General features: G+C 43.7%; 1 protein-coding gene across 2 annotated transcripts in view; it reads right to left on the reverse strand.

Moving 5' to 3' along the window:
• The window catches only part of ripor1 (RHO family interacting cell polarization regulator 1), a 315,583-nt gene that overhangs the window by 180,798 nt on the left and 112,434 nt on the right, over positions 1-22,351 (reverse strand). Inside the window, exon 1 of one of the 2 annotated variants that reach the window (XM_063066804.1) lies at positions 13,301-13,538. The exons of the other annotated variant lie outside the window; for it this stretch is intronic. The gene's annotated coding sequence lies outside the window, so the exon portion shown is untranslated. Of the gene's footprint in view, positions 1-13,300; positions 13,539-22,351 lie in introns of those variants that run through there. 2 annotated transcript variants of the gene reach the window in all.

Raw genomic sequence — 22,351 nt, forward strand, 5'->3', positions numbered from 1 at the left:
CTCCACATGCACTTGATCTCGGTCTTTCATTGTTCATTTCATTCTCCACACTCACCCCATCTTCCTGCTGCCTTAACAGTGATAGAGTTCCTCTAGTCTTGACCTACCACCCAGAGCCTACACATCCAATGCATCATCCTCCTCAACTTCCACCATCTCCAAAGGGATCCTACCACTAAACACATCTTTACCTTCCCCCAACCCCACTTTCCACAGAGATCATTCTCTCCGAGATTGCCTTGTCCATTTGTCTCTCCCCACTAATCTCCCTCGAGGCATTCATCCCTGCAAGTGGTGGAAGTGTCACACTTGCCCCTCCACCTCCACCCTAACCTCCATCCAGGGCCCCTTCCAGCTGAGGCAACACTTCACTTGTGAATCCGCTGGGATCATCTATTGCGTCCTGTGATCTCGATGCGGCTCCTCTACATCAGTTTGATCCTTTGTAAACTGAGGAACTGCTTTGCCAAGCACCTCTGTACCATCCGCCAAAAGTGGAACTTCCCAGTGGCCCAACATTTTAATTCCCATTCCAACATGTCAGTCCATGGCCCTACCTTCTGCCATTATGAGGCCTCCCTCAGAACGGAAGGAGTGGCAGAATCACTAAATGGCCTTTCAAAGCATGATGTCAATGGGAAGACATCTTCACTTTGTCACCAAATAAAGGTTGCTTCAAAAACTCACCCACCACTTACTCCAAGGAATCTTTAAGGCTCTCAGAACTCCACAATTAGGACAAGACTCACATAAGTGACTGGGCTCTTATGTCCCTAATTGGACAGACTGATTATAAAAAGACAAGAGATTCGGCAGATGCTGGAAGTACAGAGTAACACACGCAAAATGCTGGAGGAACTCAACAGGTTAGGCAGCATCTATGGAGATGAATAAAAAGTCAACATTTCAGGCCAAGACCCTTTTTAGAGCACGCTACTCCTTTGTTGCTCTTGAGGTGTTTGCACCCAATTTCCATTTGGATTACTTTTGATTTAAACACCAAGCCACTGCTCCCAAGTGTCTACAGTCTTATTTTGAGGGAAACCTGTAAAACAACTATAATAGCAAACATGAGCAAATCTGTAGATGCTGGAAATCCAAGGCAAAACACACAAAATGCTGGAGGAATTTAGCAGGTGAGACAGCATCCATGGAAATGAATAAACAGTTGACCCTTCATCAGGACTGAAAAGAGAGATGAGAAGTCAGTGAGAAAGTGGGGGGAGGGGTGAAGAAGCACAAGGTGGCAGGTTCTGGACACTGATTCATACAATAACTTAAGAATTCAGAATTATGAAAAATTTAAATAAATTGTAACAGTTTTCCAAAATTAATTACCTGATGCAATATAAACTTCATCTATAGAGAAGCAGCAATTTTTGAGTGATCCATGATGCATAACTTGGAAACACCAGGGCATAATTCTTGAACAATGCAAATACTGAGCAATTGTTCAAAATACAAAGTGCATGCCCTTTCTCCTCTGCTGGAGATATGGATGCCCTAAAGAATCACTTTCCTATAAACATGGAAATTCTGCCATTAAATGCCATGTGGTTATGAACAGCTCCTTGCATTGAAGACCAATGTACTTTAGGGTCAACAATCTGCTGATCTTCCAGTATCAACTGGCATTTGCTCAAGTGTCCCTGGAAACAGCTTGAGAGGCAGAATACATAAAATTAAACTAGATTTTAAAAAAACACAGCACCTTTATTTACCCCAGAATTTTGTGACAGACATCTCTACTGTAGCTGCGGCAAGGCAGTGTGCAGTTGCGTTGAGAATCCAGCCTTTATGTGAAGGATCGTTCCCACTACTGAGCTGATGGCAGCCATTTCATTTGCTGGAGGAAGCAGAGGTTTGGATGAGCTGACCTGGCCAACTAAACTTACTCAGTACATGAAGGCAGGTAGAGGCTTAAAGACTATAAAGTAATAGTCAACCGTTCTTTCTTGGCAACTAAGTGTTACACAAAGCAAATTCTGTTTTATGTAAGTACAGGAGATTCTGCATATGCTGGAAACACTCACAAAATGCTGGAAGAACCCAGCAGGTCAGGCAGCATTCATGAAGAGGAACAAACAGTCAACGTTTTGGGTAGAGACCATACAGTGGCCTGAAGTCGTACAGCTAGGGGCCAGCTTTAGCCACCACCAGAAAGGTGGTGCAAGGGGAGGCAAGGGGGCCTCAGACAGATGACCTTCAGCAACTGCATTACAAAAAGCTCCGAGTTGAGGACAACGTCAGCAGGGTTGCACTATTAGAGTACAGCATTGTAACTTGGAAGACAAAAGGACACAATGGTGGCATCCCTTGATGTTCACTGCACACACCCACATCAAGGGTAGCTTTGTTCCCGGAGCAGAGCTCCTCCCCACAACTTTGTAAATGAACTTCAAAAGTGAAGTGATTTATTGTCAGGCAAAACCACACAAGGATGCAATTAAAATTGGCAACTTCAATTAACAATGGTAAAAGTGATTTCAAAATCTCTGTTACTGTGACTGGTCACCAGTAAAGTGCAGAATCATCACAAATCCAGTCAGATCCCTTTTCATTGTGTCCATGGAAACTACTGAGAATAGGATTTATAAATTAACATCACAACTAAATCTGAAATACAGCAACAAACACAGCCCTATTCTCCCAAAAATTCCCACCCCTTTTCATCCTCCAGAACCTCCTGGATAAATTCAGCAGCACTTGAAAGGCATTGAGGTACAGTTCAAGTTCTGTCTACCTGGGAATTAAGTTAAAACCAGACAAATCAATAGAAATCCTCTGCAAAGTTGAATGGCCAAATACAAGACTTAGGAACAAAAAAATGTCACATCTTAAAAAGGGATAAGTTATTTTTGCAGTTTCCCCCACACCACCTCCAAGTTCCTTGTTCAGTTTTCTACCTTTTCCTATTTTCCATTCTAAGTGAAATGTATCTTAGTTGTGGCACATGCAGAATTCCATGTTTCTCACCTTAAATTCCTTTAAGAGGTGGTGATATGGAGAGTTGACTTAGATTTGCTGAATAAGCACCTACATTTTGATCTACACGGGAACATGTACTTGCGTGCAGATATATCTGATTCTGCTCTGATGAAAAACACCTCTTTATTATTGAATGCCTGACTGTTATTTCAGGAGTGAAGATGAAATCATCACCATCAAGCAAACATTTTACAATGATTATAATCCTGTATGTGCTGAAATCAATTTTCTGAAGTGCTTCCATTACATTTAATTATGTCCTGCACAGATATTAAAACGGTACAGAAGTGTAAATGGCAGAAAAAGTTATACCAAGTGTAGTTTACTCTGTCTGACATGGGCAAAAAAGGTAAACAAAAAAAGTTCTCAGTCCAAAACAGTGACTGTAGCTTTTTTGAAACAGGTTTAAATCAGTTGTGTGTAAATTATTCCACAAGTATGAGTTATCATTACTGAGCCCAACAAACTCTAGTCAGAAGGTTAGTAAAACCGGTACTCTCATTGTACCTGCAGCCAGATCTCACCAATGGCACATTGAAGTGTCACAGGATGGAAATGAATTGAAGTGAAGAAATAACAATTGCCCACCTAGCCGTGCATCAGAGAGATACGGGGGATACAGTAATGCAAAAGGTTGCAGATTCCATCATTGATTACTTCAGGGCTGATCCATGTCTCAACTCCATTTACCAGCTTCAATTCCAGATTATTTTCATGCAACAGTCAATTTCAGTTTTGAAAATGTTTTCAGTTTTGCTTTTTCTCTTTGGAGTACTGAGAAGGTATTTTTAATTCTGACATCTCCCAAAATGTCCAGCTCTAAACCTTTTAATGTTAAAACCTTTAGTTCAGCATTCTTCCACCAAAACAACTCACCCAATGAAAGGAGGAAGACTGCAGAAAGGAAATTATAGACCACTTAGCCCGACATCAGTGGTTGGGAAAATGTTTAGAGTCAATTGTTAAGGATGAGGTGTTGACGTACTTGATGACACAGGACAGGATAATACAAAGTCCGCGTAGTTTTCTTCAGGGAAAATCCTGCCTAACGAACCTGCTGGAATTCCTTAAAGAGATTACAAGTAGAATAGATAAAGGGGAAGCAGTGGATGTTGTTTATTTGGACTTTCACAAGGCCTTTGACAAGGTGCTACATATGAGGCTGTTTACCAAGTTAAGAGCCCATGGTATTACAGGAAAATTACTAACATGGTTAGGGCATTGGCTGATTGGAAGGAGGCAGTGAGTGAGAATAAAAGGAGGAGAAGATGGTGGCGCAACGCAGCACGCACAGCCTCTCCAGTGAATGATATCTGTATTTGTCAAGTAGGATGCCACGCACAATCCTGATTTGGTGGAGACAGATGTGAGAAGCACGGAGGAACATCTGGAGAAACTTCTGAAATGCCCGCTTCACTGCCGTTGCTACTGTGTGATCGAGAATCTCCGGAATTTTTTCAAAACTCATGTTATTTTTCCTGTATAACATAACAATAAAAAGATTTGAAAAGAAAGAAAGAGAATCTCCAGAGGGGAAGGCCCCGAATCCTCGGCTTTGCCTGGTGGTTGGCGGCCGGGGCCGGGGATCCTTTTCTAGTTGACTGCCAGTTTCTAGTGGTGTTCTGCAGGGGTTGGTGTTGGGACCACTTCTTTTTATGCTGTATATAAATGATTGAGATGATGGAATAGATAGCTTTGTTGCCAAGTTTGTAGATGATATGAAGATGGGTGGAGGGGCTTGTAGAGTTGAGGAAACTGGTAGGATGCAGAAAGACCTAGACAGATTAGGAGAATGGGCAAGAAAATGGCAATTGAAATACAATGTTGGAAAATGCATGGTCATGCACCTTGGTAGTAGAAGTAAATGTATAGACTATTTTCTAAATGGGGAGAAAATCCAAAAATCTGAGATGCAAAGGGACTTGGGAGTCCTTGTGCAGAACACCCTAAAGAGTAACTTGCAGGCTGAATCAGTGGTGAGGAAGGCAAATGCCATGTTTGAATTCATTTCAAGAGGTCTAGAATACAAGAGCAGGGATGTGATGCTGAGGCTCTATAAGGCTGAAGATGTTTGTATGAACACTTCAGAGCAATTCCTTTCCTGCAGAATCATGCACACACTTAGCATTTGCTCAAACAAGTTTTTTTTTGAAAATATTGGGTTATGTTGGAAAAGGATGCTTTCATTTAGCTCAAATGCAGGTACGATACTCCAAACAATGTGAAACGTTCCAAAACGTGTCTGAGACAAGGAGCTCCACAAAGACAAGGATTGTTCTACTACACAGTTTACCACAATCAAAACAAAACACCCAGTTGGAATATTCAGTCACTTTTCCTCCCAATGGTACAATTTACAGGGACTATATAATCCAACAACTAGTATGTAAACTTTGAATAAATCAGAGCTTTGAGGGAAACATTTGAATTGAACCCAAAGAAAATGCAGCTTTCCACTGCATTCAAGGACTAACAGCTTACACTGCTGATCAATAAAAACAGGGTCTAAAAAGGAAAAAAATAACTAGAGTGAAAATAGGCCAGAAACCTGTTTTATTACTTACCTCTTCAACAAACACCCACCTGAAATCAAAAGCTTGCAAACCTAAATAGTGAAACATATCACTCAAGTTGAACAGAAACCTTCAATTCACTCAGCTAAGCCCACCCACGTGCAGACTGGAGGCATGGCAGACAAGAAAAGCCTCTTTTTACGACCCAACGTATCTCTGGGATAAGAAGATCTCTCGGCTCTAGATCAGATGGCGTGTTGAAGTTCCAGTCCAGAGCCTTGTACAAATTATCCATGACGAAAATCCAGAGCAATACTGTTGATGGCCTGAGGCCCCACGTGCCCTCGGGTAAAACACAGACTGTTTACCATGGAATTGACCATATTGTGCGCTATCCTCTCTACTTTGAGCTACCACAACCCAGTGATTCTGATGAGCCAGTGAAATCGGATGCTGTGGTAGTGTAGTGCTCAGCACGACACTATTACATCGCCGTGGCATTCCGGAGTCTGGAGTCCAATTCCAGCGCCATTCTGTAAGGAGCCTACACCTCCTCTCTGTGGGATGCATGGGCTTTCCCCAGGCGCTCCAGTTCAAAGGCGTACCGGGTGGGTTAATTGGTCATTGTAAATTGTCCTGTGATGAGGTTAGGGTTAATCAAGTTTGTCGGGGGTTGCTGGGGTGGCGTGGCTCGAAGGGTTGGAAGGGCCGACTTCGTACTACGTCACAATTTTTAAAAAAATAAATAAATGGTCCACTCTTGCTGAGGTAATTCCATAAACATCTGCCCACATGCGTGATGGAGCTCAGAGCAGTGGGTCCAATTTGGGGAGCAATTATTGCACATATAAGCAATGTGACCTGCCTATTAGTGCCAGCTGATTGCAATTATAGTATTAATGTTCGGAACATTAGCTCACTTTTTCTGCCTGCGGATTTTAAGGCGACAGCATTGGTAGTTTTTCTCCAGTGCTTTGAGGTGCCTGCTGTAGGTTGCTAATTTCTCAGCAAAGAATGCAAGGGCAGGGATTACGGCTGCCTAGATCTTCAACCAGTACTTTTGCCCAAAAGATGTGCTGATGCGCTACAGAATTTCATCACTGATGTTGGTCTTCAAAGAGAGGTGGCTCCCAAGGAATGGAAGATGGACCACTTTTTCCAGAGTCACATCTAAAACCTGTATTGTCAGCCGTCAGGTTCCAGTGGCTGGCAGGGGACCTGTGGCTTACAGAAAAGTTAGTCCTATTCACAGGTGTGCTTCAGTGACCACCGGATGGACACACACACTCCATCTGCTTTCTTCAGCTTGATGACTGATGACCTTGGTTCTGGAAAGGAGGTGACATAGGCTGAGCAGCTCTCCCCGTATGGCCCAGTTATATCCACTCCAGCAGAAAGACCCATTGGTCAACGGTCATCACGAGGGATCTTTTCAGGGTGTTTCAGCCCACTTTCATCACTACCTGTCACAGTGCAGGGTGATGCAGAAATCCTTGCCAGCTCTTACTCAGATGTTACAGGTGTCGATGTCTGTGACAAGAGTTGTGGCCACAGAACCTTGTTTTCCGCTCTCTGTTGAAACATGGTGCTGGTTTCAGTAGGAAAAGATTTCATTGATATAAGTTTCCCCGATTTTTGAGGAACTTTGATCCTTTCTGACCCTAGTGATGGAGAACCTCAGAATGTATCAGTTAGTCTCCTCTGGAACAGAGGGTAGGAGGAGTCAAATTACAAGTCATCCTTGGCTCTCATTCAAGATAATGATGTCAATTTCAGGATGTCCAAATTCCCGGGAGACAGAAATGGAACAATGTTCTGGTATCTTATTGGGGATACCCAAGAAGGACCAAAGGTGCAGACCCCAAATTTCACCAAGGAGTGAAAATTGCCTGTGCACCTTTTCTGTCCATATGAAATAGCTATCACACACCAACTAGCACAACAAACATAAGAGAGCAAGGTCTTGATCCAGTGGCAAAGAGGTCCAATACAACGACAAACAAGACTCTGCTACAAGGACATTAACATATTTGCGGATGCACACAAATGCCTGCTACGTAACTCACAAGTGGTCACAGACACAGACACCACTTCTCACTGTGCCTCCACAAGCCACTACCAACCCCCCCCCAGCCCCCACCCCACTGATCCAGCTGTTGGACCTTGCTGTGCACAAAATTGTTCTGTTGTCTTCATTTTAAGACTCCCTAAAGCTTTAAGTAGTATTTCCCTGGCAGTAAAACAATGAAACATTCCAAATACAAGATAGTGGCGTACAAAATGATGATGGGCATAGATTGAGTTAACTTTTTCCCTAGGGTGGAAATGGCTTATACCAGGAGGTGATTGGTTATTGATACGTTTCCCCGATTACAGGGGAGAGTCAGAAGCAAGATATTTGATTTATTTATTTTATTTTTATTTACATAGGGGGTGGCGAGTGCATGGAACAACTGTGTAAAAGGGAAGGATTAGATTTATCTTGGAGGTCAGCACAACGTCACAGGTCAAAGGGCCTGTACTGTGCTGTAGTGTTCTATGTTTAAAACTAGCTTCTTCATTATCTTTGCCCAGTTCAGCCCAATAAAACACATTTTACTGAATTTTTGCTAAACGAATCAAAACATACAAGTTACAGAAAAAAGCAACCTGCAGCTTCCTGCATCCCCGATTTTGAATCACCATCTAGAGTATTCAGGGCACAAGCAACACAATCCTCAAACAGAGCCACCTTTCAGCCTACTCCTAACTCAAAAGCAAATTTTGTAATTATCTCTGACATTATTAAAATATACAAATTACTGTGTCTTTGGCACATTCACAACTAGCCCATAAAGCAATGAAGTGTTTGCAAAAATGCTTGAGCGTTCAGCTGCTCTACAGCGGACAATGGCACACTTATTTAACCAAGTCATGGCAGGTTATAATTCAAGTCCAAAACAATGCAACACACTGATCCATTTCAAAGTACCAATGGAAAAACCATCAGCAGAATCTGACAGTGAATCTATGCCCTCTCAATATTAGCCAGAGACATCTAGTGCTACGAAATGATTATTTAATGTTTTTCCAGACAATACAATGTCTTCTCTTTTGTTGGGCCCAGCATCTCACTCATTCAACAGCAGGACAAAGAATTGAACTGAAAAGTTACACAGTGGTCATTGATTCTGGCCTTGGGAGAGGCTTCATTTTAAAATGGCATTTACTTTCAGCATCTTTATGATTATGCACTGTGTGTTCAAATAACTCCAGAGAAGTCTATGTCTCAGGAGTACAGCTCATTATTCAGGATGAAAACTAGTACTTACAACGGTAAAAGCCCATAGCAAAGAAACGGAGCCAAAATCAATTCCAGCTCTGCCCCTCTCTCCCCTTACTGTGACACAAACACACATACTTATAACAGCCATAATAGTAGCATTGATGTTGTATTCACTGAAAACTCACATGGTCAATGCAAATTTTGGTCAAAATGATGAGGCACTCAAACCTCACGTGGAGGAAAATGGTTTTGCACCTGAAGCCATTTAAAATGAATATAAACGAGAAACTGTTATAGATAGGATGCAACCAGCAAGGTTTCAATGATGTACCTTCTTATTAACCAGATTCAAAAGTACCATGCAGCACAGAAAATTACAAAAGAAATATCATCAAGCTGTACAAAGTCTGAGTTTAATTTTTTTTTGCTTTAGGGTTTTTGAGTCAAATAATGTACATGTATACAAAACTCACCTGACTGTTACTTTGTAAAAAGGCTTCATTTAAAATGCCTTCTCTTGACCCGTCCTGCTCACTGTATCAGCTACAAGGGTCAGTGTTCAAAGGGCAGGTCTTTCTTTACACCTGTACAGACCTGCCCGGAATGCTTTGCAGGCTACCAGCCGCTCCTTTTAAAAGCACATGCCGGCACAGAATGTAACAGCTTGGAGCAAAATTACATGCAAAGCAGCTGTGGTAAAATGAAAAGCAAAATGCAATTTAATCGCACCACTTTGGCAATGCCATTTCTGAACTGCTCTGGCAAAATTGTCACAGAGTTACACAGCACACCAAACAGAACCTTTGGCCCATCCAGTTTATGCCAACAGTCAGGCATTCACTTACAATGACCCCACAGTAATCCCATTTATTCTCGTCATATTCCTGTCAACACTCCCCAGTATTCTATCACTCAGTCAAATACCAGGGCCAATTAACCCACTAATCCATTTATCTTTGGGTTGTGGGAGATCACCCCAGTACTCAAAAAAAGGCAGTCACCAGGATAACATGTGAACACCCAGGGTCAAGATTGAATGCATGTCACTGTAACCGTGAGGCAGCACCGCTACTAGTTGTGCCACTATGTCACCCAAGATGTAGATTGGATGGTGCACAGCCAGAGAATGAAATGTTACATTTTTGAAGATTCACTTCTGCTTATAAAAGTGGTAGAAACACAGAATAGTGCACTTGCATTCATACATTTAATTTCCTGAAGTCTTAATCAGCAGGAATGCATCTCTACCTATTTGTGAATTATCTGTTATGCATACTGCCCCAAATTATGAGTTAACACTTAAACTCAGAATTAAAGTTTCAGGGGATGTTAATCAACTATTTAGGTGGTACTATTAGTAACTGTATGAAGTGTAAACTAACCATTCTGAGAACATTATTAGCGATCTGAACAAAGGACTCATTATCATTTGCAACTGCAGATTTCAGAGTGAAAATTTTATAATTTTCATCCAAGCAAGTTCTGCCTCAACATTTAAATTTACTAGTGTCTCACAGCATACAGATGAAACAAGATCAAGAGGTGACCTGATGAGATTAAATGCCACGTCTTTGAAAGACTTACAGCAAACTGTTTTAAGCACATATAAACTCCAAGTTAACTGATCTACAAAGCACAGGTGGCTAACACTCCAGAAACACATCAAAAAGTTAAACACTTAGTTAGGTAATTTGTTTAATTAACTATTTCATGATCTTTAACTCCATGCACCATTTTTCTCTAGTTGAGATGATGGCCAGATTACAGAGGAGGTAGCAATTAATTTAAAAATTCCCACAAGAAGGAAGATGGGGATTAATAAATAACTTCTGAAACAGATAATGTACACAATTACACAGTTGATCTGTCTGATGAAAGAAATTAAAGGGATTTTTATCTTGGCGTGTGAAACTGTCCGGATTCAAGACGCATCTATAATTTATGAACTGAAGACCCTGATATGCCAAATTCTCATGCCTGCTTTGATACTTTTTTTTAAAGAACAATGTCATCAGATCCAAATTACCTGCACTAACACAGTTAGACCCTACATCTGAGAAATCACAGCACTTCACATTTTGAAAGCCGGTTTTGGAACTCCTCAAAAACGTTCCCTTTCGCTCATTCGGGCAAAAGCCATGTAACGAAGAGTGGATGTGTGTAATGCATGCAAAGTTATGGTGTGTGCACATAGGCACAATGCCACTGGGGAAAGCATAATAAATAAGTTGCTAATGTTTAAGTCATTCGCTATGTCATTATACTCCTGGCACTACATTAAAAATTTGAGCTCGTACATACTGTACATTACCGTTGGTGAACATGGAGATTGGTAACAGATGTTTTTAAAATTGGAACTGAGACAGAGAATACAGCAGGGCTGAAGTACGGGCAGTACTTGATAAGATACTCTGTCATTTTCATCTTCTCCAAGAAACTTTTTAAAAGCTGCTTTTAGATTACTTCTTGGTCCTAGGTCACATTTACTGGTTTGTGTGCCACTATGTTTTTATACGGCAACCTTTCCAAGTCAAGGATTGCTCATTGTAAAACATTTTCCAAAAATCAGCTAAAGTATTATATTCTGGGAAAGCCTCCATGCTGGCAGAACATTTCTATAATTAAACAATTTGAGTCATCGTACTATTGGACAGTATCATCACTATTGAGAGGAATAATGACCCTAGTTACACCGATGTAAATTTCGAGCCAGTTAACTATAAGGCAGCATTAGCAGAAGTACCTCACACAAAACGCTGGAGGAACTCAGCAGGTCAGGCAGTATCCTTGGAGAGGAATAAAGAGCCAACATTTCGGGTTGAATCCCTTCATCAGAACCTGAGCTGCTGAGTTCCTCCAGCATATTGTATGTGATTTCCAGCATCTGAAGAATCTGTGTTATTATTAGCAGAGTGACAGGAACATTTTGCTTAGGATCAGGAATGAAGATAATTTGCGCACTTTGGTTCTGACATGACTGAGGAGGCCAATGTGGAATCCACAGTTCACAGGATACTTGGGTGGGCAGCTTGTGAATTAGTATGCCCCTTTCAGCACTTCTGCTTGGCCCACTGTGCTTTGACTCTAGGTTCTAGGTGCCACAAAGAATGTTATTCTCCTATTTGAGTGGGATTTCCAGTAGTCAGAAGGAATGTTGTATTATTTCTATAGTGAATCTTTTCTTTTCAGTAAATCCTTTCCATGACAGAGTTTAGAATACAGACGCATTTTAAACTACTTACAATTTACTTGGGAGAAATGGTATCAGGTTACCAAAGTAAAATCTGCCTTTGTGAAATCAGTTGAGAAATACCCTCAAGTGTTCCTGAATTTTTTTTAGAAGCACTTTGTCCCAAACAAACTTAAGTAACTTTTTAATTGTAATTCTAAACTACATTCAAAATGGTACTACATTCAATCCTTGACAAAGACAGCGCCAAAAGAGACACAGTGCACCAATTCACTGCACACCTGTCCACCGGAATCTTAATACATGTATACTGAAATCAGAATTACTTGGTAAAAACCCAGACAACATTTTGTTACAGTAATGCACATAGTGATTGTACTAACATGGAAGAGAGAACGGAATCGTGCCCATTCAGAGTGCAATTCATTGTCATGTTATAGTTCCAGAGTCCGGCAGACACACAAGCTGACTGGAGTTGTGCACATAAATCCTACAGGGATTAATTTATGAAATTTATTTTGCCTCATAGTACTTTGGAAGATTGGGGTAAAGAAAGTAATCCACTATGATACTGCACTGAAGTCTGTATTTTATTATCCAAAGATAAACTTAATTTTGAGTTTGAAAGAGGTGGTAAGGAGAGGGAGGAAAAGAGAAAAAAGGGTCATCAGCTTTACTGGAGAGGTGATGTCCATCAAGGCTCGAGAGACAAGAAGAGAGTAGAAATACAGTGCCGAGGAGGTGCAGTTGAAGAAACCGCAGGGTCTGGAGGAAGAAGTCAAGTGGAATAACGAGCAGCAAAGAGATAGTGCTCATAAAAACGGGTGTCATCACGATGCGGTGCGACAGGCGTGAGGGTAGAGGAAGCTACAACTTGCCTGTCCTCCGGCCACAGCAGTACCACCAGCCAGCCGCCTGTTGAGCGCCTCTCTCCGCCCAGACACCCGGGGGATCGGCGCCTCTCCCCGTGGGAGCCGGAGCCGGAGTCGGGCCCGTCCCCGTGGCTCCCAGCACGCCGTCGGGCCCGTGAGACACCCACCATCTCTGCAGACTCCCGAAGAGAAGTTTGAGCTGCGGAGCGTCAGCCAGCACGAAGCTAGCGGTCACGGTACACCCTCTTCCCCCGGGCGAGGAGAGCACCACCAGCCCCTGCTCCTCCTCAGACACTCGCCCCGTGACAGGGTTTCTTTGAGCCCAAGCCAGAAGCCCCCGGGCCTGACTGCAACCTCCCTTACAGCAGGGGGTTCGATGCCAAGGAAAGCAACCTTCGGCGCAATGCAAGAGCGAGGGGGAGACGCGGGAGGAGGAAGGGAAGAAAAATGGGGGGAAAAGAACGGCTCTTACATGGCTGCAGCGTCGGTCGGATGAACCCAGCTGTGGCAGTCAGTTCGGGAGATCCGCGGCTTGGCAGCGCTTCCTCTGAGACGGTCGAGGCTCAGACTGGCAGCATGTCCAGGTCCACACACACATACACCGAGAGAGAGAGAGAGAGAGAGAGAGAGAGCAGGAGGAGCGGGCGTGCCACCGCCCCGCTGCGGTGCCGATTCCCCCTTCCCTTCCCTTCCCCTCCCCACCCTCGGCGCTCCTTTCCCCTTCCACTTGCTGCTCCTGTTCTCCCCCTTCTCGTCAGTGCCGCAGAACCCGAGCCACCGGTCGTACGGAGAGCTGACACAGGGGGAGGGGCAGCAGCTCAAGCCTCTCGCTGCCGTTCGGACTGTTTGTGTCCCATTGTAGGTTGTGTATTAGGGATAGACACCCGCATCTGCTCCACCACCAGCAGGCTCGGGCTCAAACCGCCGTCTGCAGTCAATGCAAACACAAAGTTCCACTGCTGAGCGTGAACAATATGCATGCATGCATGCAAAAGCGAACTTTATGGAATAAATGACAAACTATTACCCATTTATGGATATAACTTACATTAGTAGTTGTGAGTGAATGATTCCCCCCCCCCGCCATGTAAAACGTTGAAATTGTTCTGTAAATTATTTTTCCCAAAAAAGGTTCTGGTTCAAAAGGGTACGTAACAGCTAAATATAGCTCTGCTTATATTTCATCTTGAGTAGAGGGCTTATTTCTGACCTTTGTACCTCGGGAAAGTTGCTGTGAATTTTATAGAGGCTGATGGATATCCGCCAATTAAATCGTGGCCGATAGGGTTAAACTATGGGAACTAATTATGAGGTTTAGGCTTTTGTTCTCTCGTGTCAAAATATTAGGGAGTGATTTCATTAAGATTTTTACAAATTACTTGATGGGGAAACTGAAACTAATTCCCATGGTGAGTGTAGACGTGGGAACTCGGCACCTTTGACTCAGGTCTGTTTGTATACACCTGAACTCAAGCCTTTCAAGGTACAGATCAAATAGGTGTATTTGCCTGACATTAGAGTGCTGTGTACGTATAATCAATGAGAAACCATGGCCAAACTCATCATTCATCATTCTCATGGTGAATTCACTTTAATAATTCCAATCTGTGGTATAAACCAAAAATTCACAAATATTCAAAATACGTTTAGCTCATTGGAATCTATTTTACCCAATGATACTGACACTCTGGAACTCTCCCAAAAGGTATGGAGGTTGGGTCAAGAATGACTGCAGTTCGCACTTCATGTTTCGTTAACTATGAACCAGTTTTTATTCATGGGATGAAGGTGTTGCTGACAAGGGAAGTATTTGGTGCCCTTGAACAGTTGTGAAAATCTGCTTTCCTGAACTTCTGGTAAAAGCATTCACACTGTTGTTGGAAATGAGTTAAGGAGGAGTGATTTTTCCAAATCAGGGAAGCACATGACTTGGGGCAGGCGTGTGCCACGGTTTTGGGAGAGGCTGGAAAAGTGACCCGAATGTGTGCCTTCTGCAGCCACTGTGCACTACTGGAAGGAGTGAAGATCTAAGATGCTGGGTGGAAAGCCAATTGAATGAGCTCATTTATCTCAGATGGTTTCAAGCTTATAGCACAGAAAAATATACTCCAACGTCTGTACCAACTATTGTACTTATGTATACTAATCTACTTTACTGCATTTGTTGCCTTTTATCCCTTGGTAATTTAAGTGCTTGTCTCGGTTCTTCTTTCGTATTCATGCAGTGTACTGAGCCAGGAAAATGGGGCATACTGTATCATATTCCTGTTTTGGATAGCTTCTTGCCTCAGACTATACCTCCTGTCCCAACATATAAATTAATATTTGATGTAGGTTAATTTATTTCAGCAAACTTGCAGGTGGTTTGTACCCCTCAAAATATGACACTGGGTTTATTCCAGCAAACTTTACTTCGCCATATCACCCATGCAGTGTCATAACACTGAACATTAATCAATCAGATTTTGAATAACTCATCCACCTGCCTTGGATCCATTCTTCAGCTGGTCTGACAGGATTGAGGAAAAAGCTTCCCTCCATTTCTTTGCGGTTTGAGGTGATTGAGATTGGTGGGAAAGGACACAGTTGTCGAGCAAGTGGGTGGGTTGGTCCTTCGAGTTTTAACATTGAGCTTCCTGCACGCTCCTAAATTTCAGATATCCCTTTCCATTTTGAGTAATCATGGGCCAGGGGTTCGAGGTGTTGGTATAGAGATGGGCATTTAAACTTTTTCAAGAAGACATTAAAAACACCTTTGAATCATTGCCTCACTGTATCTGTTAACACCGACCATGGAATGGAGTGTCTGCTTTATGAGGCTTATTACTTGTAGGTTAGTGATCTGGCTCCCATAATAGAACTAACAATGTAATCTGGCCCTCAATTGCTCTGGGAGAGCATGCTGATATTGGCTTACTCAACCTGCCAGTGAATTTGTGATCCGCACTCACAAGAAAGCAGCTTTTGATGATCTCAGCTGCCACTGCTTAGCCCTCAACTCCATAACAGAGCAAACTATCTGGTCCTATTTTCTGTCACCCCTGATGAGTGAAAAGGCTATAGACCAACTAAGACCAACAAAGCTTCAAAGGTGGTTGGTATTTTTGCTGAGGCAGTATAGAACTTCAGTCATAGATGCACAATTCCATCTCCCCATCAAGAAATCTCCTTCATTGTCACCATTCCAGGAGATCTCAGATATAATCATGTCTTTCTGCAAGAGACAAGTCTGACTGCCATTTCTACAATGGCACCTCCTCACTGACTGCCACACAGAATGTCACCGCTCTGAATCTCCTTGACCACCTCCTCTCAAGTGCTAAAGAACTGTCACTTCATTTGCAGCAGTGGCTCCATCCAGTGAAACCAAGGTGAACGTAATCCTTACAGCCCAAAACCTCTTAGAAGGTGTGGACATTTCAACTTCACCAGAGCCTTCGTCTAAATAACTGAGAAGGATCATGGAACATTCTCTTTGGAGCATTTTCCTTAATACCAAAGAGTATCATTCAGGCCTTCCTGATGGATAATTTTATTTTTGTGAAAATAATGCCTCAGTTGCTCAGATGTAACTCATCATAGTGAAATTAAACTTTTTTTTTAAAGGGGAAAGTCAGCCTTTCCAGCTCCTGGTTACAAGACTGGAGCTCTTCAGGAGGGTTGCAAGGCAGTGAGTATAGGATTAAGCTAAGCTGTGAAGCCATAATGGCCATGTAATAGGGTGACAGTCATAGTCAGGTTATAATAAGCACGAGATCGAGGATAGCATGTGCATGGAACTGCACCCCATATAGAACCAAAAGAGAAAGCAAGTGGATTGAACTTGGGAAAAAAACAATAATTTTGCAAATAAATGATTCCCTCATATGATAATTAAGTATTTTCTCTATGCAGGGTATCCTGAAGAACAATAAGCAAGCTTGCCTTAGATTCCATGTAATTTTCTTTTATTCATATAGTTTTCATGGTAAGTTTCTTTCACCACCTACAATGAGTTATTATCTTAATCTGATTTTGAAGCCCTCCCTCATGTTCTTGGTGCCTGCACTATTATCTGTGATTTTTTTTAAATTCCCAAATCTCTTTCTTTTGCTCCACTCAATGTTTGTTCCTGCTAGGATTCAATACTGCAGGTGCCAGCCACCCTTCTAAACAGAGTGGTGAGGCCTCATTGTGATTCTAACTGCTGTTGGCATTCTAATTCCATTTGCAGTGATGGAAGTGCAAGGCTGATTGTCTCTTCTCTGACTCGGGTGAAGATTGGGCAATGACAAGTTCTCCATGTCTCCATGCTCATCAGCCAGTTCAGCACAGTTTAGGAATCAAACCTGTGACCTTGTGACCAATCTGATTTATTGTCCTTATTTCTCAAGTATCAGGGAAGCTTCTTAGTATAGGACAATGTGAAAAAATGCTTCAGACAATTCTGTAAACTCCTCAACTGAAGAAAATATTTCAGATAAATCAAATGTTGGAATGTTAACATTTTGACAATCACATCAGTGTTTTCTTTCTATGTGACACAATCTGATGAAAAATTCATTCTTAAGACACAGTGAAATGAATTGAATCCCTGCAACGTTCTGAAGACGGTGCCTTGAAATGAATAGAAACATGTGCTTATCAATCAAAGCCATTTGCAGTGAGGATATCCTAGCAGATTGCTAGCCTATTCCTAATGTATTATATGAGATAGCAGGAATGAACTTCACATGCATGTTAAAGCAACCATTTCCTTTTTGCTCATGATTATGCTTGTGAAAGGTAAACAATTCCCTAATCAAGATTAATATTGCATGTAATATATATACAAATATTTTCGATAGTTAGAATTTCTTTTAATGCATTTATCTTTGTATATACACAAGGCAAATGTCAATAAAAAGCACACAAAATAATTTTATTCCTTTGCCTTCAGCTGCTTGTTCTTGCTATTTATTTACATAAGCTACCAGTAACTGCCAACATGATTCAGCTGATGACCACAACTGGTAAAGAGGAAGCCCATGGTCATAAAGTAGCTTGTTGTCTTTTTCTATTTCTTATTTCTCCACCCTCCAGCAGAATATGCCAGGTTCCTAATTTACGTTTCCTCCAAAAGTGGGGAAATTAGCCTGAGGGGAACAGCCTGGCTGTCAATAACTTCCCTCATTCTATGGCAACATGTCTTCTGAAGTACCTGAGAGTGGCAGCATCTGATGACATAAACTGGAGCTTTATATGAATGACCCCCTCACCAAAGTCAGACATACACAACATCCACAAAATCCTCATTTGTTGCAGGACTTATAACACGGTGTCACTAAATTAATATGAATGTTCACTTGAAGTTTGGTTATCAAATGAGCAAAAGACATTGATCAACTATGTAACATTTCAAAAAGTGGAACATCAAATAGAATTCATAGTAATCAACAATTTTTCTCTTGAGTATTCAATTATTGTATCGTTATTCAATATACCAACAGTCAGATTCTCCATATGGATAGCATTTGACTCAGCCGCTGCATTAAAATGCTATCAACACTAATGAATGACACCAAGGGTTTTTTCCATCAATGAACTGAAACACCAATATATTATTTGTGCAGTCTCTTGTCATGCAATGATATTACACCTCATGCACTGTTCCATAGTATTAGTATCAGTGCCATCCAACTTTTCCTCTTTCAAGTTCACAGCCTTTCAGGAAATCATTCCTGGAATTAAACAGTGGTGGGAGCAATCCAAGTACATCTGATTGATTGGGAATTGAAATGATCAATAATGGATTCTCTGTTCAAGATTCTTCATTACTCCCATATTGTCCAAATTCCAAATACACCAAACCATCAATTCTGTAGAATTAATACGAAAACTTACCAGAGAAATCAGTGACAATCTAAATCTAATAAACATAAAGATGTCAGAAAATAAAGTTAAAATATTGTTTTTAAAATTCTATTTCTTTCAATCATAAAAGTAGCTAACTTATAATAAAATATTTTTTGTGAAATAGAACTGTTTAGGGCATTGAATCAGTTGGACTACTTTTATATTGGTTTACACAGAATATTATTAATCTTTGGTGAGTCAAACTGTAATTCAAAAGAAGTTGCCTTGAACACCATATTCACAAAAAATTACCGAACAGCTTAAAGGAGTTTCTTTTTGCAGTGCCATTGGTTGCCATGGCAACTAGTTCTAGGCAATACATGCTGACAGTGATATAGTTCAACAATAATCAGTCTGGCCCATTGTGGTAAACCATGTATATATGTTGTAACTCGGTTACCTGTCTGGACACACACCTCTGCTGACTGCCCCTGTGGCTCCTCCAACAGAGTCCTGTATAAAGGTGTTCACCTTGCCCCTCCCCCTCAGTCCGGGGGCAGACACTCACTGTGGAGGTCGTATTGTACAGCGAATAAAAGCCTTTCAGTATTTTACCAAACCTCAGTCTTTTGGAGTAATTGAAGTTGCTTCAATTTTATTCGCTGTACATTTTAAAACATGGAACAGGCTCTGAGACCAGACAAATTAGACCTCGATCCGCAAATGCCTGACGTTGGAAACGCTTTCGAACTCTGGCTGGCCTGCTTCGAAGTGTATCTAGAGGAGATTAAAGCGACCGACCCCATAGCGAAGCGCAGAGTTCTACTCTCCAGGGTCAGTCCACGGGTTTATTCGCTGATCAGAGACCAGCCGAACTACGACGGCACGATGAACGTACTCAAAAGACAATACCTGCGGCCGATAAACAGCGTCTATGCTCGGCATCGCTTAGCCACACGGCAACAGGGAATCGAGTACTGAGTTTGTCCGGGCCCTACAGACACTCGTGCGGGCCTGCAATTGCCAGGAGCTGACGGCGGCGCAGCATGCAGAACTCCTAGTGAGAGACGCCTTCGTTACGGGGACCAGGTCAGTGTATGTGCGCCAGCGGCTGCTGGAAAAAGCCGATCTTACCCTAAGTTCGGCGATCGAGCTGGCTGATACGTTGGAGGCCGCTCTGCATAACTCTGAGGCTCTCCAGGCACGCGATCCCCCGATGGCCTTGTGGGCGCCGCAGACCCCGCAACCCGCCAGTGAATCGACCTCAGCTGCAGCCAGTCGTGAGTCTGCGAAGTGCTACTTCTGCGGACTGGAGAAGCACCCCCGGAAACGCTGCGCGGCCCAACAAGCTACCTGTTCCAGCTGTGGAAAGAAGGGCCACTTCACCAAGGTCTGTAAGTCAAAACCGCGAGTGGGATCAAGCAGCGCCGTGTGCAAGACGTGGGGGTCGCCATCTTCCCTGCACACTGCCATCACATGCAAGACATGAGGGCCGCCATCTTCCCTGCACACCGCCACCACGTGCGAGACATGGGGGCGGCCATCTTGGTCGGCGCCACCTCCCACCGCCTACGACCAACGGGTGCTCACGGGCCATCCCACCGCGCCAGACCAAGACAGCGACCCCACCCTGGCTTCCGTGACCCTCGACCAAAGCGCTCCCCACCAACTCTCAAGGTCAATGATGGACATCCTGGTGGAGGGGCACAGGACAAGCTGCCTGTTTGACACAGGCAGCACGGAGAGTTTTATCCACCCGGCCGCGGTGCAGCATTGTGGACTCATGATACGGCCGGTAAGTCAGAGGGTCACCATGGCCTCCGGGTCGCATACAACAGACATCCGGGGGGGGTTGTACAGCGACGCTAGTGGTGCAGGGCACAGAATATCGGGACTTTACGTTACTGGTCTTGCCTCAACTGTGTGCCCCTGTGCTGTTGAGGTTGGACTTCCAGAGCCACCTGAAAAGCGTGACAATGAAGTATGATGGGCCCCACCCGCCAATTACTGTCATAAATCCCCTGTTTTGTAGAGATATGTCACGTACCCCACTACTGACCACACACACACACCGACCCGTGCATCCCACTCAACACCATGCCAACTGCCGCACTACCGACACCACTTGCGGCCTCTCCACCCTCAGGATCCCTCCCCCACCGCTGTTCGCCAACCTGACCCCTGACTGTAAACCTGTGGCAACTAAAAGCAGGAGGTACAGCGCGAGGGACAGAGCTTTCATTAAGTCGGAGGTGCAGCGGCTGCTCAGGGAGGGGGTCATTGAGGCAAGCACAAGTCCTTGGAGGGTCCAGGTGGTCGTTGTTCGGAACGGGGAGAAGAATAAGATGGTCGTGGACTATAGCCAGACCATCAATAGGTTCACGCAGCTCGACGCAACCCTCTACCCCGCATCGCGGATATGGTCAATCAGATAGCACAGTACAAGGTGTACTCGAACATAGACCTAAAATCCGCTTACCATCAGCTCCCCAACCGCTGGGAGGACCGCCCTTACACTGCCTTCGAGGCGGACGGCAGGCTTTATCAATTCCTGCGCGTCCCCTTTGGTGTCACGAATGGTGTATCTGTCTTCCAGAGGGCAATGGACCAGATGGTGGACCAGTGCCAACTGAAGGCCACGTTCCCATATCTGGATAACATCACCATCTGCGGTCACGACCAGCAGGATCACGACAACAACCTCCAAAAATTTCTCCAAGCGGCCAAATCTTTCAACCTCACCTATAACAAGGACAAGTGTGTATTTGGGACCACCCGACTTGCTATCCTTGGGTGTGTCGTGGAGAATGGAGTCATTGGCCCTGACCCCGACTGTATGCGCCCCCTGTTGGAACTCCTTCTTCCCAATACCCTCAGAGCCCTCAAAAAGGGCCTGGGCTTCTTTTCATATTACGCCCAATGGGTCTCTAACTATGCAGACAAGGCCCGCCCCCTGGTCAAGTCCACCACATTCCCCCTCTCTGCCGAGGCCCACACGGCCTTCAACCACATAAAAGGGGACATTGCCAAAGCAGCAATGCATGCGGTGGATGAGGCCATTCCCCTCCAAGTAGAGAGTGACGCCTCCAACTTTGCGCTGGCTGCTACCCTCAACCAGGCAGGAAGACCAGTGGCGTTCTTCTCCCGTACCCTTCAAGGCCCTGAAATTCGGCACTCTGCGGTAGAGAAAGCGGCCCAGGCCATAGTGGAAGCTATAAGGCACTGGAGGCACTATCTTGCTGGCAAAAGGTTCACCCTGCTAACTGACCAGCGCTCAGTTGCGTTCATGTTTAATAATCAGCAGCGGAGCAAAATCAAAAATGATAAAATTCTGAGGTGGAGAATCGAACTCTCCACCTACAACTATGACTTCATGTACAGGCCTGGGAAGCTCAACGAGCCCTCCGATGCCCTATCCTGGGGAACATGTGCCAGCACGCAGATCGACTGGCTATACGCCTTACATGTAGACCTTTGCCACCCGGGAGTCACCCGGCTTTTCCACTTCGTGAAAGCCCGGAACCTGCCTTACTCCCTTGAGGAGATCAGGATGATGACCAGGGACTGCCAAGTCGGCGCAGAGTGCAAACCGCACTTCTACCGACCCGAAAAGGCACCACTCATCAAGGCCACCCGCCCTTTTGAGCGACTGAGTGTTGACCTTAAGGGCCCCCTTCCCTCCACCGACCGCAATGTGTACTTTCTTAAC

Source organism: Mobula hypostoma, chromosome 14 (assembly GCF_963921235.1).
Source record: "Mobula hypostoma chromosome 14, sMobHyp1.1, whole genome shotgun sequence".
Taxonomy (NCBI): domain Eukaryota; kingdom Metazoa; phylum Chordata; class Chondrichthyes; order Myliobatiformes; family Myliobatidae; genus Mobula; species Mobula hypostoma.